This window comes from Schistocerca gregaria, chromosome 1 (assembly GCF_023897955.1).
Source record: "Schistocerca gregaria isolate iqSchGreg1 chromosome 1, iqSchGreg1.2, whole genome shotgun sequence".
Lineage (NCBI taxonomy): Eukaryota > Metazoa > Arthropoda > Insecta > Orthoptera > Acrididae > Schistocerca > Schistocerca gregaria.
This window is the reverse complement of record NC_064920.1, coordinates 1,034,403,712-1,034,424,551: the sequence shown is the minus strand read 5'-3', so window position 1 is coordinate 1,034,424,551 and position 20,840 is coordinate 1,034,403,712.

Genomic DNA, 20,840 nt, shown 5'->3' with positions numbered 1-20,840 from the left:
CACGGCACAGCGGACACACCAGGAACCGCGGTGTTGGCCGTCGAATGGCGCTAGCTGCGCAGCATTTGTGCACCGCCGCCGTCAGTGTCAGCCAGTTTGCCGTGGCATACGGAGCTCCATCGCAGTCTTTAACACTGGTAGCATGCCGCGACAGCGTGGACGTGAACCGTATCTGCAGTTGACGGACTTTGAGCGAGGGCGTATAGTGGGCATGCGGGAGGCCGGGTGGACGTACTGCCGAATTGCTCAACACTTGGGGCGTGAGGTCTCCACAGTACATCGATGTTGTCGCCAGTGGTCGGCGGAAGGTGCACGTGTCCGTCGACCAGGGATCGGACCGCAGCGACGCACGGATGCACGCCAAGACCGTAGGATCCTACGCAGTGCCGTAGGGGACCGCTCCGCCACTTCCCAGCAAATTAGGGACACTGTTGCTCCTGGGGTATCGGCGAGGACCATTCGCAACCGTCTCCATGAAGCTGGGCTACGGTCCCGCACACCGTTAGGCCGTCTTCCGCTCACGCCCCAACATCGTGCAGCCCGCCTCCAGTGGTGTCGCGACAGACGTGAATGGAGGGACGAATGGAGACGTGTCGTCTTCAGCGATGAGAGTCGCTTCTGACTTGGTGCCAATGATGGTCGTATGCGTGTTTGGCGCCGTGCAGGCGAGCGCCACAATCAGGACTGCATACGACCGAGGCACACAGGGCCAACACCCGGCATCATGGTGTGGGGAGCGATCTCCTACACTGGCCGTACACCTCTGGTGATCGTCGAGGGGACACTGAATAGTGCACGGCACATCCAAACCGTCATTGAACCCATCGTTTTACCATTCCTAGACTGGCAAGGGAACTTGCTGTTCCAACAGGACAATGCACGTCCGCATGTATCCCGTGCCACCCAACGTGCTCTAGAAGGTGTAAGTCAAGGTGGATATACACTGTACTAGTGCCGACATTGTGCATGCTTTGTTGCCTGTGTCTATGTGCCTGTGGTTCTGTCAGTGTGATCATGTGATGTATCTGACCCCAGGAATGTGTCAAAAAAGTTTCCACTTCCTGGGACAATGAATTCACGGTGTTCTTATTTCAATTTCCAGGAGTGTATAATTAGTGGGTTTCACGTTGTTACAAATGAAGCGTAGTACAGTGTTCTATGGAAGACCGCTTTCGTAGTTGGTTCTGGGCTTCCAGAGAGACACGTTTGGCGCTTTTGGTGTAGTCCAGAAAAGGAACACATACGAATGAGAAACAAAAATGCTGTGGAAAATTTGGTCACTGATGAGTTGCACAACAGTGTCAGTAAAACTGCAACACCACGATGGCGGCAGGGAACAAGCATCAAACTGCCATGAAGTGTGCAAGTAATAACGTGTCATTACAACGGTTCACAGCATGCTGGAGTAATGCCAGCTACATTCTCTATACAAAGAATGGTTGCACACAAGGCTTCTCATCTAGAGATCGCAAATGAGGGTTGTTTGTTTGTGACATTGTGTGGAGGCTCACACGTGAACTACCAGTGTCAGACTACATTCGTCATCGTCATACACCAACGGAAAAGAAATCTTAATACCAAGGAGGAGTTGAGCCACATAATCAAAAGTTGGAAGTGTGTTTCTACGTCTGAAAAACTATTCAATTTTGCACCGGTCGCATAGCAGTGGCGCTAGTAGCGCCGCTATTAGCATACAAATCAGGTTTCCTTTAAATATACTCTGTAACCGTCGTGAGCGTTAGTTACGTTTGAGATTTGAGGTGATGAGTTGATGTTAGTTAAGAATGTCTTTAAGGCGGCATAGACACCACTGTCAACACCTACGAGAAGATGGATGTCCTTCTGCGATATTGCAGAAAGACTTGGCAGGAATGTAGCCACTGTACATGTCACGAGACCAGCAATCATGTAGAGAATGTACGGTCGTGACATGACCGCATTTCGGACGGCCACGTGGCACTACCGAGAGGGAAGACCATCGTGGTCGGCGTATGGTTCTGGCGCATCTGCAGCAGCAGTTTGAGCAGCGGTTGGCCCCACAGTAACACAACGAACTGTTACAAATCGGTTACTTCAAGGACAGCTCCGAACCAGACGCTCTGAAGCGTGCGTTCCACTGATCCCAGATCATCGCCATTTGCGACTTCAGTGGTGTCAAGCGAGCGCTCATTGTATAGTTGGTCTTTTGTGTTTTCTGATGGAAGTTGGTACTTCCTAGATGCCAGTGACGGACGTGTGTTGAGGAATCTAGTTGAGGGTCTATAACCAACATGTCTGTTAGCTAGACAGACTGTACGTGCACATGGAGCTATCCTCTGGGGTTTCGTATGATAGCAGGAGCACTCTCCTGGTGATACGATGCACCCGGTTTGGAAAACTGTTCGTCAGTGTGGTGATTCGGCCTCTTGTCGTGCGATTGATGAACAGAAGGGATTGTTTTACAACAAGATAACGGTGGCCATCGCACCAATGTTATAATCCAACATACTCTACAGAAAGTCGACATCTTGCCTTGGCGTGCTCGACCGTAAGATCTATCTCCAATCAAGGACATATGGGACATCATCGGATGAAAACTCCAGCATCATCCACAAACAATCTTAAACCATCTCACTGTGGACCGACTAAGTGCAACAGGAATGGAACTCCATCCCACAAACTGACATCCAGCACATGTATAACACAATACATGCTCGTTGCATGCTTGTATTAAACATTCTGATAGCTACACCGACTATTGATGTTCCAGCTTCTGGTAGAGGGCGTCCGACTTTAGTTCTGGCCGACACCTTCTCCAGATTTCTTATCCACTGAAAACGTTTCGTTGTAGTTTGCCGAGACACTGGTTGTTACTACTCTACAGCCAATAGGATTGATTAAATGTAACATACAGCTAAAGCAGCATGGAATGGAATACCCACATCTGTCATCCAAGCTCAGTTCAACTCAGTGTGCAGCTGATTTAGAATTCTTCCGGGTCCTACTTCAAAGAAGGACCGAGTAAAGCCGAGAGATAGCGAGTTGTGCCGAGAGTGGCCGAGCCTCGGACTGCACACGTGCAGCACGCTGTGCACACCTGCAGTTTTGCACACTGAGCCTGGCATTTATACACATGGTGTTTCACAATTCATGTTACACACTTTTATAGTCATCCAGAGACGCTACAGAGCGGTAAAGTTATAAGTGCTGGCGCCTGTAAATGTATGTATAATATACAGGATGATACTGTGATGAGGTTATAAACTTTAAGTGATAATGGAAACGGATAAATGTATCAGTCTGAGGTGAGATACTCTGTTTCGTAACGAACGAGTCTAAAGTTACAAGCGAAAATCATTCTGATACCTTTGACAGTGGAATCCGCTTACTGATACAGTTGTTGCTAAAAATGTTGGGTATGCAACTTTCAAAGCTGGTAGTATGGACCAAAACAAGTAACATTTTCAGTAAACGTTGTTGTGGTCTTCAGTCCTGAGACTGGTTTGATGCAGCTCTCCATGCTACTCTATCTTGTGCAAGCTTCTTCATCTCCCAGTGCCTACTGCAACCTACATCCTTCTGAATCTGCTTAGTGTAGTCATCTCTTGGTCTCCCTGTACGATTTTTACCCTCCACGCTGTCCTCTAATACCAAATTGGTGATCCCTTGATGACTCAGAACATGTTTGTGCCACAAACTTCTCTTCTCTCCAATCCTATTCAATACTTCCTCATTAGTTATGTGATCTACCCATCTAATCTTCAGCATTCTTCTGTAGCACCACATTTCGAAAGCTTCTATTCTCTTCTTGTCCAAACTAGGTATCGTCCATGTTTCACTTCCATACATGGCTACACTCCATACAAATACTTTCAGAAATGACTTACTGACACTTAAATCTATACTCGATGTTAACAAATTTTTCTTCTTCAGAAACGCTTTCCTTGCCATTGCCAGTCTACATTTTATGTCCTCTCTACTTCGACCATCGCGAGTTATTTTGCTACCCAAATAGCAAAACTTATTTACTACTTTGAGCGTCTCATTTCCTAATCTGATTCCCGCAGCATCACCCGATTTAATTCGACTACATTCCATTATCCTCGTTTTGCTTTTGTTGATGTTCATCTTATATCCTCCTTTCAAGACATTATCCATTCCATTCAACTGCTCTTCCAAGTCCTTTGCTGTCTCTGACAGAATTACGATGTCATCGGTGAACCTCAAAGTTTTTATTTCTTCTCCATGGATTTTAATACCTACTCCGAATTTTTCTTTTGTTTCCTTCACTGCTTGCTCAATATACAGATTGAATAACATCGGGGAGAGACTACAGTAAACATGGGCTCCAAAATGCATACCTAAGGAACGATGAGCACTTTCTTTATCTTCATTCCGTGAAACACATTTTATCTATTGAACAAATGCTATGTAGCCTCTAGAAGTGTGTAACATGAATTGTGATACAGCCTGTACATTTTATCACTATGCTTTACACCCGATGCTAATGTGATACAAATACAACATTTCATCTTGCAGTTTAATTTGGGGCGTATTAACGGAGCACTAAATCTGCGACGAACTAGATATAACACACGTAACGACCGTGCACCCAGCATTTCATCCAAACGACAGCTATAATGCAATACATACTTTCCGACTTGTTTCTAGCGTACTTACAGTGGCTTATAATGCGTACAGAAGTAGAATGTAGCATTCATTAAGCGAGGTAATACAAGACCTGATGGTCTAGTGGTAAAGCGCTTCCTTGGAAACCGCCAATGTGCGGATTCGAATCCTGCTCGGACCTCCGAAATTTTCGCTTTGCATTTGATCCAACCTTCACCTCTCGGCGATCTGAGGAGTCACCAAGAATCACACATGGTTCAGATTCTACGTTAAACTGGAGGTCTTATTGACCTAATGGCATTAGTGAGGTAGGTTAGGGACACTCAAGTCGCCGAAGTGGCGTCCAATTTAATACTCGGCAACTGAACCAGGCGGAATTGTTATCGTAAGGTAATACTTCGTAAAAGTCATAGGGAAACGTAGACATAATCCTGTCTCAAGTGTGATTTGAAAATTTTGATAAGCGTAGAATAAGCGTGTGATTAGGTAACCGTTGCAAGTCAAACATGATTATTCACTTTAGTAGTGTTACTGGATAGGCATCTCGTTTTTAAACCTCATCGCATATTTATTGTGCGGCTAGAAAAAAAGAAGTATGTTGGTAATTCTTTTTGTGTGTTTGAGATCTAGTTGGTACTTGCTTGTTTATTTTCCCTAGTTGTCCAATCTGGTCAGAGACTGCGGCAACTATGTGCTGAACGACGAGGTTGACTTTTGGCTTGAGAATTATTTAAGGCAGTTTTCAATCAGATTCTTTTTCCTTTGCGTGCACGGGTTGAAACATTCTCTACTAACATGAGGCTGAAGTAGCCAACAAATCTGCAAGCATTTTTAAATAGATTTATTTAGGCCACGGAAGTGCTTTGAGAGATGTACGTCTCTTTGCCTTGACGTTAACGAATGCGGCGTACTAACAAACTTTGCAATACATGCAGGATCGTTTCAAACTACAAATAATAGCACAGACACGGTGCAACAAGTTGCTAAAAATGAAACATACATGACAACAATTTTGTAACAACCAACCTTTTTGGGGAAAATCCAATCACGGCCAAGCAACTGACCACAGACGTAGCTGGTTCATATGGGGTGTGATAAAAAATCCTTGGGGTGATCGTCAAGGAAGGAGGAAATGTTATGACGGCAACCACCAACGAAAGAGGAGGTCATATTCCAGCAGCTTTAATGAAGGGAGATGTTTTTCAACAGACGTCGAGCATTGACGCCAATGGTTACCCGATTTACCACACACCAACAAGGAAACATCACCAACGTGACCTCATATTTTAAGGAGAAAAAAGCACACGTGTAGGATACCATCACCAGCATTCTATCCCACGTCATAATTTGGCCATAATTCTGATAGTACGCACTTTTGACATAGCTTTTAAACTTTCGCGTGCTCCGGTAGTTTGTCATTCTCTGTGTTCCATATACTTTGTTCACTGTGTCAAAGTCCGCGATTTCTAATCTGTAGCTGGTACCAGAGATCTCTTGGCTTTGTACATTTGTATGTTGCGATTCCCAAACGCAATATAAACGAATGAAACGAGTTAGTGCGACATTAAAGAAATAGGGCAGTGGTGTTTAATTATTAACATCGTTGTTGTACGTTATTTTCTTTGCATTGTGAAGCTGGCACCGTTAAAATGAAGTACATATTATAGCGTGCCCAGCGAAACAATAATAATAAAAGACTTAAAAGACAGTATTTATAAAGAAGAGACATTTAAAAATTGGGTAATATACATGTACTTATTTATCCGTATTATAATAATTTCTCTGTGTAAGTTTCGAGGGCAAAGGAATAACAAAATGATCTAAAGAGACAAGATACGCTCTTTTGTTAATTTTTTAGTCATCTTCACTTCTTCTCTTGTCTTGGTTGCGTGTAAACGGACATCTTGCGAGGGCTTGCAAATGTAAGCATATTTGTACGATTTAAGCAGATAATATATTGATTTAATATTATTGTGCACTTTTAATTTGTAAGAGGTGATCCCGATTTCATGTCCGCCTTCCTTGATTTTACCTGCATTCAAGTAATTTACAGTTCAACAATCGCAGCGGCCGATGCAGCCAACGACGCCATTACGTGGCGATATTAACTTATAAAAAATTACCGGAAGCCAAACACTCGCCCGCTATTAACATAATATTCATTTTTCTCTACAGCCGCACTAAGTTGCAGAAAGTACGTAGCTTTAAGATTCTTATTTTCAGTACCATAGCTGACAGCCAGAGCAAGGACTCCGATTACGACGCAATGGTTAACAGAGGTAAAAAAAATACTCTTGCGCGTGTGTGGGCCGCAATTGTAATTAATAACTAAAGATTTTTTGCTTTAAAGTGAACTGACTAGACGAGGAAATTAATATGAAAAGTTTATTCCATTGTTCAATTTATTAGCTCCTGTTTTAAGATTCAGTGAGTCTAACGTTCATTAACGTGAAAAATAATTTAAGATTAATATTGTTAAAAAGAAGAACCTTACGAAAGCATTTAATCGTAAATCAAAATTGAATGAAATATCATTTTTGTTAAGGCCCACTACGTAAGTCGGCAACAACCAAAAATAATAATAATATATTAAATTACGGCGGCCGACGGACGCGAGATTGGCGCCGCAACTTTGGGGCCCGATCAAAGAAAAGGCGAAATTTATTAAATCTGATTATATTGTAATGAATGTAATTATGTATGTGCCTAATTGTTGTGAAATATTATTGCATATATGAATTCTTTTACATCTACAACAACATAACCACACTCTGAGGAGCTCTGGAGAAGAAAATGTGTAGAAAAGAAAAAGGATTTCGAGAAAGAAAAGTAACTAAGGTAAGGCCTATTGTGCAAGCATCCTGTGTAGCTCTGTGCGGAATACCGAACCCATATACACATGAGATACCTGCGGTGGAAAAATAGTAAAGTGCAAATTAAATTGTGTGTATTTGTGTATTTATGAGTCTATTTTTGGAGGGGATAATTATTCGTGTATGTATCAGTGTTAAAGATTTGTCAGTGTCTTAAACTGAATTTATTATGGGTAAGATAGGACAACCTAAAGCATGCGTATCAGAAGAACAAAATTCTATTAACATGGAAAGAGAGGATTAATTGCAAAACGTAAACGTATCCCAAGCCACAGCCTCGGATAACATAATTTCCGGAGCGGGGGGCGAGGATCTGTAGACGGTGAATGACGCTCCACAGCAGAATGGGAATAGAGTAACAACAACTCCACTGCCTGGGCAGGGGGGCCAATCGAATGCTAGATTAAGCGGAGCACCAGTATGCTCACAGATTGCAGACCCATTTGCAGAATTTCTGCGTAGGTTAGAAGAAAGAGATAGGGAGAGAGATCAGAAATTTGCTCAGATGCTCTATGAGCAAGAGCAACAAAGAGAACAGAAAGAAAGGGAAAAAGAAAGAATGTCAGAACAGAGGGAAAAAGAAAGAGACGAAAAACTGGTTCAGATGCTCTATGAGCAAGAGCAACAAAGAGAACAAAAAGAAAGGGAAAAAGAAAGGATGTCGGAACAGGGGGAAAAAGAAAGAGACGAAGAACTGGCTCGAATGCTACATGAGCAAGGGAAAGAATTTACGCAAAATCTCAGTGAGCAAGGGAAATAGTTTACGCAAAATCTCAGTGAGCAATGGAAAGAATTTACACAAAAGCTCAGTGAACAAAAGCAGCGCAGTGAAGCAAAACTAGACAGTATCCAAAGCGAACTTGTCGAGATGCGGGACGCTTGCAAAGAAATACCCGATCTTGTGCAAAGCTTACCCGGCGAGATGCAAAAATTACTGATATCGCAGGCTAGGGATGAAGACAATGTGCAAACTTTAACCAACATCGTGGATAATGTGGAGATAGATGCACGGAAATGTACTGATACATATTTGGAAATGCAAGCTCAAAAAGTCGAAAAAGAATTTAATGAATGGCTAGAAGTAAAGGATCGCGAGATATCTGCGAGGATTGAAAGCGATGTAAAAACAGCTGTAGTACAAGCGACTGCGGCCGCGAGTGTAAATATTTACGCTAGCGCTGCCGCACTAAACGCCGAATTAACACAGATCAAATCCCGTGTGACAGCGGATTTGGCGAATTGGCAACAGGAGGTCGCGCGGAGACACTCTGTTGGAAAGCAATGTAAACAATGGCGGACAGACAATGAATCCGACTCCGCCTACTGATTACTATAATTACGCCGACGGTATGCAGGGAGCGAGTGCGCAACCGCAACCTAATGTGAATTACGGGCACGAACAATATGCGATACCGTGCAGCGCATATCACGAAGCAATGAATGCCACAGAAGGTAGCAATCAGATGTGTAAAAAGGAGGACAATGTGATAAAACACAGGACATTCCAACCCTTCAATAGCGAAAAACGAAATGTCCACCCTGCGGTATACATTAAGAGCTTCAGGAATGTGTTTCTCAGGACATGGACGGAAAGACAAAGAATACAGTTCGTGGTCTCCTTTATTCAAGGTGACGCTGCACTGTGGGCCACCGACGTGTCCGAAAAATGTCGATGCAACAGTTTGAAGGTGCATTCTTGCAAAAATTCTGGTCCGATAGCGTCCAAGAAAGACTACGCTAGGAGTTGTACAGTCCAGAAATGTACAATCCTAAGATGGGAACGTTGCGCAAATATTTTGAAAAGTATATAAACAAAACCAGGTACTGGGACTAGCCCTTGTCCGATCGTGACATAATTAGATTAATAAAATGAAGTTTCCCAGTGAAATTAAAAGATAATTCATCAATGTGCCGGAATACGATATAGAACAATTCATGGAAATAGTGGATTCTGTTGACTTATTGATCGAAGATATGAAAACCGAAAACAATTGGAACCATTCAGGCTGTAATTAACACAGAGCCGATTACAATGGCAGCCACAGTAACGGTAGTAACTTAGGACCAAATGGTAACGGGAATAGGCAAGAGCACCGGCAACAGAATCGAGGCCAAAACAATGGCAATGGTTACAATGGCAACGGTTATAATCGTCAAAATCGGAAGAGACATCAATGATGGGCGCATGACTAATGGATATAATGGTAACGGCAATCCGCAATGGCGGAACAACCGAAACCAGTGGCGTGGTGGTAATGAACCGACACCACTGTGGCTACAAAACACAGCGCCACAATGGAACGCCGATCCAGGTCCATCAAAGAACATGTCAGGAAGTTACGACCGACCAAAGCAAAACCAGTGCCATACACAGTATCAAAATACGCCATCGGGGAGGCAGGGCGGCCAACCCAACAGTAGCAACAACAACTAGAACCACAATGTGAGGTAGTGACAGACAACTGTCAACCCACTAATGATGCCGTTAAACTAAAGACAGCCACAAAACGCTCTCCGTTGTTGGCTGCAGGATGGTGTAGTGAGGGCACATTCACGGATGACAGCCATAAACTTTGTATGCTGAGATACAATGAGGGAATAAAAATAGAAAAGGAACTTGTAGACATACTGCAGAAATGTAACCGAACCGACAAAAGTGTTGTGCAAGCTGTATTGCAAGCAGATACGCACGGAGCACCAATACAGGTAATAGTCGATACCGGAGTGTCAACCAATGTCATGAGTGCAAATTTTTACAAGCACTTGAGTCGAAATAATAGAATACCAGTATTGCCAGTGAAGAACTGTCGTGTAACAGGTGCAATAGGTGCACAATCTCATATCATAAAGCACCAGGTGCAAGTCGAGTTTACGGTAGGAAATGAAGCAATGAAAAGCTCGTACCTAGTAGTTAAGGAATTAGGTGTTGCTTTTATCCTGGGGATGGAATTTTTGCGTCAGAGGGACGCAAAAATCCACCTCTTGTGCGGGGAAGTAAGCCTTATGAATGAGGGTAGACGTGTAATTTTGTTATTGTTGAGGACACGGGAAGTGTACGGTAAATATTGCCGGAGCTCTCAATCTAGATTCGAAGGAATACAGGTAATGCTTTTATATTCTGACGTAATTACAAGAGAATCATATTATAAAGAATTTATTACTGTAGACAGAGAGGAAAAAAGAAACTGATAGCCATGAAAGTCAGGGAGTAAGAACATTTGACTGAAGCACCACAGAACGAATTGACTCAGCTACTGACAGATTATGAGAATGTGGTTTCGGAGAAAACCGGTGTTATCGGGGGTTACACCTATGACATCGAAGTGGTACCTCACGATACTTTCTGTCACGCAAACTACACCATCCCGTGGTCAAAGAAAGAGGCAATAACGAAGGAAATAATAAAAATACTTACAAAGAAAGACGTTCGCTCAGTAGAGCAACTTTTACATATGTGAATAATAGGTTAAGTTTGTATTTTTTTCTGTGTGTAAATGTTCAGATTTTAGTGTAACATTTAAAGACAGTGAGGCACACAAGATTGGTGCGGTTCAATTTTGTAGATGTTAAGGAATAACAGTATTTTTAAGCAATTGCATTTTCAAAGAAAAATTAACGTTGGTTTAAGAATATTTTACAAATTTCTTTTTCAAAAATGCTTTAAAAATATTTTTAAAAATTTCAACAGCATGTAATGATGAAAGAATTTTTCATTAATCTGTCATGAATATTTTTGAACTATAGTACTAATGAAACTTATGAAATTCAATATTAAAGTGTACATGTTGTTCCATGTATTTATGTCTATACCGATCCTGAAATATGATCAATCATAATTTACTAAACAACATGATTGCAGGGTGTACATCACCCAAGGTACCTCATGTGTTGTGGACAAGGTACAAAGCAAATCAGTAAACGCGGCTACCGCTAAGCACTGTTAAAATATGCTGCCATCTGCTAAGGCAGAGATTTGCACGAATTTAGCGTGTAAACAAAAGTCTCAAATCTAATACTAATCTAGAAACTTGCATGCTTGGCCTAGATTACAAAATGTGTCAAGTAATGTGAGAGGCAAAGTTTTGTAAAGTCGAGCCTGGCTCTGGAGGGCAAGTACCCAATGAGTAGGCAGACTATAGTGGAAAATGGAACGAGGTAATTAGTGTGAGAGACTGGTAAAACCCAACACGAGCCAAAATCGAGTTCAGAGTGAGTGAAATACATTAGTGTTTGTGAACTAATCGAAACAGTTACTTGAAACAGTGTGAAAAACTGAAGGTAAAACTGTGATACGGACAGTGAAATGCTAGTGTTGAACGTTCAACAGCGGTAAAAACGCCAAACGCCAATATTACGCACGAAAAACTGAATTTACTTCAAAGTGAACTGTTAACGTGAAGTGAACCCACAGTATTTTTGGGACAGACTGTAATTTCAGTGAGTACAATAATGCGAGATTGAAATGGGATGCGTGGACTGTTGCAAAACAGCGACCGCAGAAACGGCGAATATTTGTGCTAAGCTCGTACTGGGACACTCACCAGTGCCTACGAGCGCGGCGAAAACAATTTTATCAAGACAAAAACTGACGTGTAATGGAAACAGTAACGCATCGAAATTGCATTCACGGGAGAAGATCCATGTCAGTTATTCAGCAAGACAATGCTCGCTTGACACTCGGAAACTGGCGAAAACTTAACAACAACTGCCGCACTAATAAATGCTTCTTTCCCACTAGCGTAACCATCTGCAGTGGGAGGGAAATATTACGTTGGTTACGTATATGTTTCATGTACTACGTCGGAGATGCGTAGCAGAGCTGACTCCATCCAACAAGCGCGGGTGGGGGGGGGGGGGGGGGGGGCGGATATCATTCCACTCCGCCACGCCCGGCCGACACAAGCGCATCGACAACCGTGCAGCCGATCAGCTGATTCCGCGATGGCGAGAGACACTCTGGCGTCGAGCGGGCGTTGACCTCCCCGCATCCGCGGCGAACGCTAAGCACCGAACACACCAACCGGCGCCGTCGCGAGCTAAACGTCGCGGCGTAGATCATCAAGGACACCGCAATCAACGACGATATATAAATTGTTATAATGTCCTCATTTCAAACTAGTGTGATAGAAATACAACATTTCACCTTGCAGTTTAATGTGGGTACGTATTAACGTAGCACTAAATATGCGACGAACTATATATAACACACATAACGACCGTGCACCCAGCATTTCATCCAAACGACGGCTACAATGCAATACATACCTGCCGACTTGTTTCTAGCGTACTTACAGTGGCTTATAATGCGTACAGAAGTAGAATGTAGCATTCATTAAGCGAGGTAATACAAGACCTGATGGTCTAGTGGTAGCCGGCACGGTAGCTCAGCGTGTTCGGTCAGAGGGTTACGTGCCCTCTGTAATAAAAAAAACTGAGCTCATCGATCAACAATGAACTTCAATGGATGTCTTACGACGTCCGCCCCGAGATGCAACGATCAAAAGCGAACAAAACGGGATTAAAAAAAAAAGTTGTAAAGCGCTTGCTTGGAAACCGCCAATGTGCGGGTTCGAATCCTGCACGGACCTCCGAAATTTTCGCTTTGCATTTGATCCAACCTTCACCTCTCGACGATCTGAGGAGTCACCACATGGTTCAGATTCTACGTTAAACTGGAGGTCTTATTGCCATAATTGGATTAGTGAGGTAGGTTAGGGACACTCAAGTCGCCGAAGTGGCGTCCAATTTAATACTCGGCCACTAACCAGTCGGAATTATTATTATAAGGTAATACTTCGTAAAAGTCACAGGCAAACGTAGACATAGTCCTGTCTCAAGTGTGATTTGAAAATTTTGATAACCGTAGAATAAGCGTGTGATTAGGTAACCGTTGCAAGTCAAACGTGAATATTCACTTTAGTAGTGTTACTAGACAAGCATCTCGTTTTTAAACCTCATCGCATATTTCTTGTGCCTCTAGAAAAAGTATGTTGGTAATTCTTTTTGTGTGTTTGAGATCTATTTGGTACTTGCTTGTTTATTTTCCCTAGTTGTCCAATCTGGTCAGAGACTGCGGCAACTATGTGCTGAACGACGAGGTTGACTTTTGGCATGAGAGTTATTTAAGGCAGTTTTCAATCAGATTCTTTTTCCTTTGCGTGCACGGGTTGAAACATTCTCTACTAAGATGAGGCTGAAGTAGCCAATAAATCTGCAAGTATTTTTAAATAGTTTTATTTAGCCCACGGAAGTGCTTTGAGAGATGTACGTCTCTATGCCTCAACGTTAACGAATGCGGCGTACTAACAAACTTTGCAAAACATGCAGGATCGTTTCAAACTACAAATAATAGCACAGACACGGTGCAACAAGTTGCTAAAAATGAAACATACATGACAACAATTTTGTAACAACCAACCTTTTTGGGGAAAATCCAATCACGGCCAAGCAACTGACCACAGACGTAGCTGGTTCATATCAGGTGTGGTGAATAATCCTTCGAGTGATCGTCAAGAAAGGAGGAAATGTTATGACGGCAACCACCAACGAAGGAGGAAATCATATTCCAGCAGCTTTAATGAAGGGCGATGTTTTTCAACAGACGTCGAGCATTGACGCCAATGGCTACCCCATTTACCACACACCAACAAGGAAACATCACCAACATGACCTCATATTTTAAGGATAAAAAAGCACACGTGTAGGATACCATCCCCAGCAGTCGATCCCAAGTGATAATTTTTTCCATAATTCTGATAGTACGCACTTTTGACATAGAAGTATAGCTTTTAAACTTTCGCGTGCTCCGGTTGTTTTTCAGTCATTCTGTTCCATATACTTTGTTCACTGTGTCAAAGTCAGCGTTTACTATTCTGTAGCTGATGCCGGAGATCTCTTGGCTTTGTACATTTGTATGTTGCGTTTCCCAAACGAAATACACTCCTGGAAATTGAAATAAGAGCACCGTGAATTCATTGTCCCAAGAAGGGGAAACTTTATTGACACATTCCTGGGGTCAGATACATCACATGATCACACTGACAGAACCACAGGCACATAGACACAGGCAACAGAGCATGCACAATGTCGGCACTAGTACAGTGTATATCCACCTTTCGCAGCAATGCAGGCTGCTATTCTCCCATGGAGACGATCGTAGAGATGCTGGATGTAGTCCTGTGGAACGGCTTGCCATGCCATTTCCACCTGGCGCCTCAGTTGGACCAGCGTTCGTGCTGGACTTGCAGAGCGCGTGAGACGACGCTTCATCCAGTCCCAAAGATGCTCAATATGGGACAGATCCGGAGATCTTGCTGGCCAGGGTAGTTGACTTACACCTTCTAGAGCACGTTGGGTGGCACGGGATACATGCGGACGTCCATTGTCCTGTTGGAACAGCAAGTTCCCTTGCCGTTCTAGGAATGGTAGAACGATGGGTTCGATAACGGTTTGGATGTACCGTGCACTATTCAGTATCCCCTCGACGATCACCAGAGGTGTACGGCCAGTGTAGGAGATCGCTCCCCACACCATGATGCCGGGTGTTGGCCCTGTGTGCCTCGGTCGTATGCAGTCCTGATTGTGGCGCTCACCTGCACGGCGCCAAACACGCATACGACCATCATTGGCACCAAGGCAGAAGCAACTCTCATCGCTGAAGACGACACGTCTCCATTCGTCCCTCCATTCACGCCTGTCGCGACACCACTGGAGGCGGGCTGCACGATGTTGTGGCGTGAGCGGAAGTCGGCCTAACGGTGTGCGGGACCGTAGCCCAGCTTCATGAGACGGTTGCGAATGGTCCTCGCCGATACCCCAGGAGCAACAGTGTCCCTAATTTGCTGGGAAGTGGCGGTGCGGTCCCCTACGGCACTGCGTAGGATCCTACGGTCTTGGCGTGCATCTGTGCGTCGCTGCGGTTCGGTCCCAGGTCGACGGGCACGTGCACCTTCCGCCGACCACTGGCGACAACATCGATGTACTGTGGAGACCTCACGCCCCAAGTGTTGAGCAATTCGGCGGTACGTCCACCCGGCCTCCCGCATGCCCACTATACGTCCTCGCTCAAAGTCCGTCAACTGCACATACGGTTCACGTCCACGCTGTCGCGGCATGCTACCAGTGTTAAAGACTGCGATGGAGCTCCATATGCCACGGCAAACTGGCTGACACTGACGGCGGCGGTGCACAAATGCTGCGCAGCTAGCGTCATTCGACGGCCAACACCGCGGTTCCTGGTGTGTCCGCTGTGCCGTGCGTGTGATATTGCTTGTACAGCCCTCTCGCAGTGTCCGGTGCAAGTATGGTGGGTCTGACACACCGGTGTCAATGTGTTCTTCTTTCCATTTCCAGGAGTGTATAAACGAATGAAACAAGTCGCGTCATTAAAGAAATAGAGCAGCGGTGTTTAATTATTAACGTCGTTGTTGTGCGTTATTTTCTTTGGATTCGGAAGCTGGAGTCGTTTAAGTTAATTAGATGCTCTAATGTGTAACTTGATCGGCATGATTAAACTGTAAATCGAGAATCATTAACTTCGTTTCGAAATAATTCTTCAGTTGCTAAAGGTTATTCATCAATACTAGAATATTGTCAATATTAAACGTATATGTGCGTAAGGTTGGCTTATGATGTACTCACATTACTCAACAGTTTTCCTTAGAATAACGTATTCTCAAAGAAGTTTCACAACTTATTGGGCAGGTGTGTCCACCTACCGTCTCCACTTACCCGGCAATCAACATCTGGCAAAAAGTACGGCTCTAGTTGTTACTCCGCTGTACAGAACTTTGGCCTGGTTATTAGTTGCGTGCAATGGGGCACAGCGAGTGACAACCGGTGCGCACGAAAGATTAAAAGCTGCACTTTCAGAATGTCATATCTGAGTACTATCGGAATTATGGCCCAAGAAATTCGCGGGGGGACCGACTGCTAGGGCTCATATCTAACAACTGTGCTTTTTTCTCCTTAAAGTTTGAGGTCAAGTTGGATATGTTTCCCTGTTAGTTAAAATGACAGACTCAGATTCCGTAATGAGCAGAGGCTGAAAATGACAATCATACTGCAGCCATTGCAGACTTCGCTAGAAACACGCCCACTATTTTGCAGAAATGATATTATGCAGAGGGCTAAAAAATATAAGTTATTGTTCTATTGTGAACAATAGTGTCAAGATAATGACTTGTAAGGGAATTTCGGTAATGTTACTGTCTAGCGCAGAATAAATCTGTTGATTCGTGTCTCTGAAAGGAGTGAGTCATAAAGGATTTGATAGTTGTTGGTATCTCGTTCCCAAACTGAACACAGTAGCTTTCGAATAATGGTAAAGTGAAATTACTTTGCTGTGGAATAATGTTTGATATTGCTGAAATGTATGTTTCATTGCAAAGGACAAAAATGACGATGGTTACTGAGTATACTCATGGAGCAGAAACACTAATGGAAAGCTACATTTATCGAGGTGAGCTGATGACAGGAAACTTGACTGAATGTAACGTCGATAAATAGTGAACATAACCAGAATACATTTCTAAGGGTAACGTGTAAAGATTAAGTTGTTTTGTAGCTATAAACTCGCAAAGTCCAATTTTAAAATCGACGCCAGCAAACTTTCCAAAAGTGCACCAATTAAGCGCTCATCTCTCATTCATACATATTGTGTATGCTAGTGAAGACTTTTTATTTCAGGAATGTGGACTGTTGCACTTGCGAGTCATGGACGTGTGCAAAAATGATTTCAGAAGACTTGACTAAAAGCTGAGATATTTATCGTTTACATCTGAGTGGGTATCTTGCAATTTACACGTTAGTACTTGGCAGAGGATTCGTCGAACCACCTTCACTCTATTTCTGTACCGTCTCACTCCCGAGCAGCGCACCCTAACAACGAACACTAAATCTTTCAGTGCGAGCTCTGATTTCTCTCTCAATAAAATACATTCGAATTCAGAGGTTAAAGTTGAGGATTCAGAAATTCGTAAGAAGAACATACCGCAACGAAAAACACTTTTGTTTTAATGGTAGCCACTCCAAACCAAGTATCATACCCGTGACACTCTGTCCCCTATTTAGTGACAGTACAAACAGAACTGCACTTCTTGGAACTTTTTCGATGTCCTCCGTCTGTTCTCTGTGATAAGAATCGCGTAACGCGTAGCAACACTCCAGAAGTGGTCGGACAAGTGTAGTGAAGGCAGTGTCTTCAGTAGCTGTCTTGCATTTTCTAATTGTTCTGGCAATAAAACGCAATCATTGGTTCGCCTTCTCCACATCATTTTCTGTACGGTCGTTCCAATTTAAAGGGTTCATAACTGTAACGAAGTATTTAGCTGGATTGACACCTTTAGACTTGTGTGATTAATCGTGTAACAGAGATTTACCGGATACCTTTTAGTCTCGTGGGAATAACATCCCATCTTCGCATCGACCAGATATTTTGCATGAATCACTTTCCCGTTGCTTTCGATCTTATAATGATTCTATTAGACGCCATAATCTGCAAACAATCTACGACCACTGTTCAGACTGTCTCCCAAATCGTTCATTTGCTTAGGAACAACAAAGGGCTTTCTCGGGGAATACGACGTATCACTTCTATTCAGTCGATGAATTCTCTTCACTTTCTTTACTTTATGTCTACGGTCACAAATGTTTTGTCATCAGCCTACTGGTTTCGGTCTATGATGACCATCTTCAGATCTGTTTTATAAAAACATGTCCTAATATACTGGAGCCATAGTGGCATCGTAAAGTGTTACACATAAAATCAGCACAAACTTGATACGAGGCAGCTGCGTAACAACTGAATATAACTGCCCGGACACATAATAACTCTTCTTGTCCAGAACTAGATGTAAAAAAAGCGAAGGGACATCTAGAAAAATTATTCACATTTCGAGATATAGTTTTAGACGATGACAGGCGAGAAACTTTGGAAACAATTCTAGAATACATTTTTTACAGAAAAACGAAATATATGGGGTTGGAGACTAGTGAACGATAGATAGATTTACACATAGCACTACGATGCGATGGCATTAAAACGACAAAGCGTGATTATTTTGCGAAATATAGTGTCAATTAATGTTCATATTTTGTGCATTCCCTAGGTTTCATACCGTTACTTCGAATGTTGCACAAAATTATAAACATAAGAAAAATAATGTAAAGCAATTCCCTTCCTTTTTAAAAAACAAGGCAAACTTGTTATGATTTACGAACGTCAGACTCTTCAATGGAAAACGAAGCTAATGAAATGGTTGTAACAGTTATCTTAATCGTATGAAAGAAAGGAAGACTAGCGTTTAATGCCGCCTTCGTCAACGAAGTCAACAGAGGCAAAGCACAATCTCGGATGGAACAGAAATGAGTAAGCAAATGAACCATCTTTAGTTCGAGAAAACATCCCGAAATCTGAATTAATTCACTCAGGAAAACCACAGGAAACCTAAATCTTGGTGACCTTAACAGAATCAAACTCCTGTCCTCCTCAATAAGAGTCCAGCGTTTTCCAACTACGACATCTCTCTCGTAGTCATCTACGCAAGCGAAGAGTAACAAAACGACGAAAGACAGTCGATTCCATGGTCACAGCAAGCGAAACATAATGAGCAGCAGAGGAAAGCAAATCTGAATTCCAAGGCTGTATAGTCGAGTGGTCAATTACCAAGGCAGGTAGAAATGACAGCGCTAACTGAAACATATTTAAGACCACAGGAGGTTCTTCGCTTTTATTATTTATATTTTTGTTCTCTTGCAGGCTAATACTCTTTCAAGGGCCACAATTTGTCTTGTTGAGTAATACGACAGCCAAGTCTGTCCCCTAAGCCATGTCGAAAAACAAGATCACAAAACGTCGGGACAGCCAAGTGGAAATAACCTTGGCAATGTATTCTGCCACGAATCGCAACAGATAATATTACACCGTTTTGTACCAATATCGTAATACTGGTGCACTGTAGTAATCATTTCAGCAGCTCAATCCAACGGTAACACTTGCAGACTTAGTCACTGCAAATCCGAAGAGGTAATAACACTGTTATATGTTATATGTTATATGTTATATGTTATGTATCCTCCCCCCATGAACCATGGACCTTGCCGTTGGTGGGGAGGCTTGCGTGCCTCAGCGATACAGATGGCCGTACCGTAGGTGCAACCACAACGGAGGGGTATCTGTTGAGAGGCCAGACAAACGTGTGGTTCCTGAAGAGGGGCAGCAGCCTTTTCAGTAGTTGCAGGGGCAACAGTCTGGATGATTGACTGATCTGGCCTTGCAACATTAACCAAAACGGCCTTGCTGTGCTGGTACTGCGAACGGCTGAAAGCAAGGGGAAACTACAGCCGTAATTTTTCCCGAGGACATGCAGCTTTACTGTATGATTAAATGATGATGGCATCCTCTTGGGTAAAATATTCCGGAGGTAAAATAGTCCCCCATTCGGATCTCCGGGCGGGGACTACTCAGAAGGATGTCGTTATCAGGAGAAAGAAAACTGGCATTCTACGGATCGGAGCGTGGAATGTCAGATCCCTTAATCGGGCAGGTAGGTTAGAAAATTTAAAAAGGGAAATGGATAGGTTAAAGTTAGATATAGTGGGAATTAGTGAGGTTCGGTGGCAGGAGGAACAAGACTTCTGGTCAGGTGACTACAGGGTTATAAACACAAAATCAAATAGGGGTAATGCAGGAGTAGGTTTAATAATGAATAGGAAAATAGGAATGCGGGTAAGCTACTACAAACAGCATAGTGAACGCATTATTGTGGCCAAGATAGATACGAAGCCCACACCTACTACAGTAGTACAAGTTTATATGCCAACTAGCTCTGCAGATGATGAAGAAATTGAAGAAATGTACGATGAAATAAAAGAAATTATTCAGATAGTGAAGGGAGACGAAAATTTAATAGTAATGGGTGACTGGAATTCGAGTGTAGGAAAAGGGAGAGAAGGAAACATAGTAGGTGAATATGGATTGGGGCTAAGAAATGAAAGAGGAAGCCGCGTAGTAGAATTTTGCACAGAGCACAACTTAATCATAGCTAACACTTGGTTTAAGAATCATGAAAGAAGGTTGTATACGTGGAAGAACCCTGGAGATACTAAAAGGTATCAGATAGATTATGTAATGGTAAGACAGAGATTTAGGAACCAGGTTTTAAGTTGTAAGACATTTCCAGGGGCAGATGTGGACTCTGACCACAATCTATTGGTTATGACCTGTAGATTAAAACTGAAGAAACTGCAAAAATGTGAGAAATTAAGGAGATGGGACCTGGATAAACTGAAAGAACCAGAGGTTGTACAGAGTTTCAGAGAGAGCATAAGGAAACAATTGACAGGAATAGGGGAAAGAAA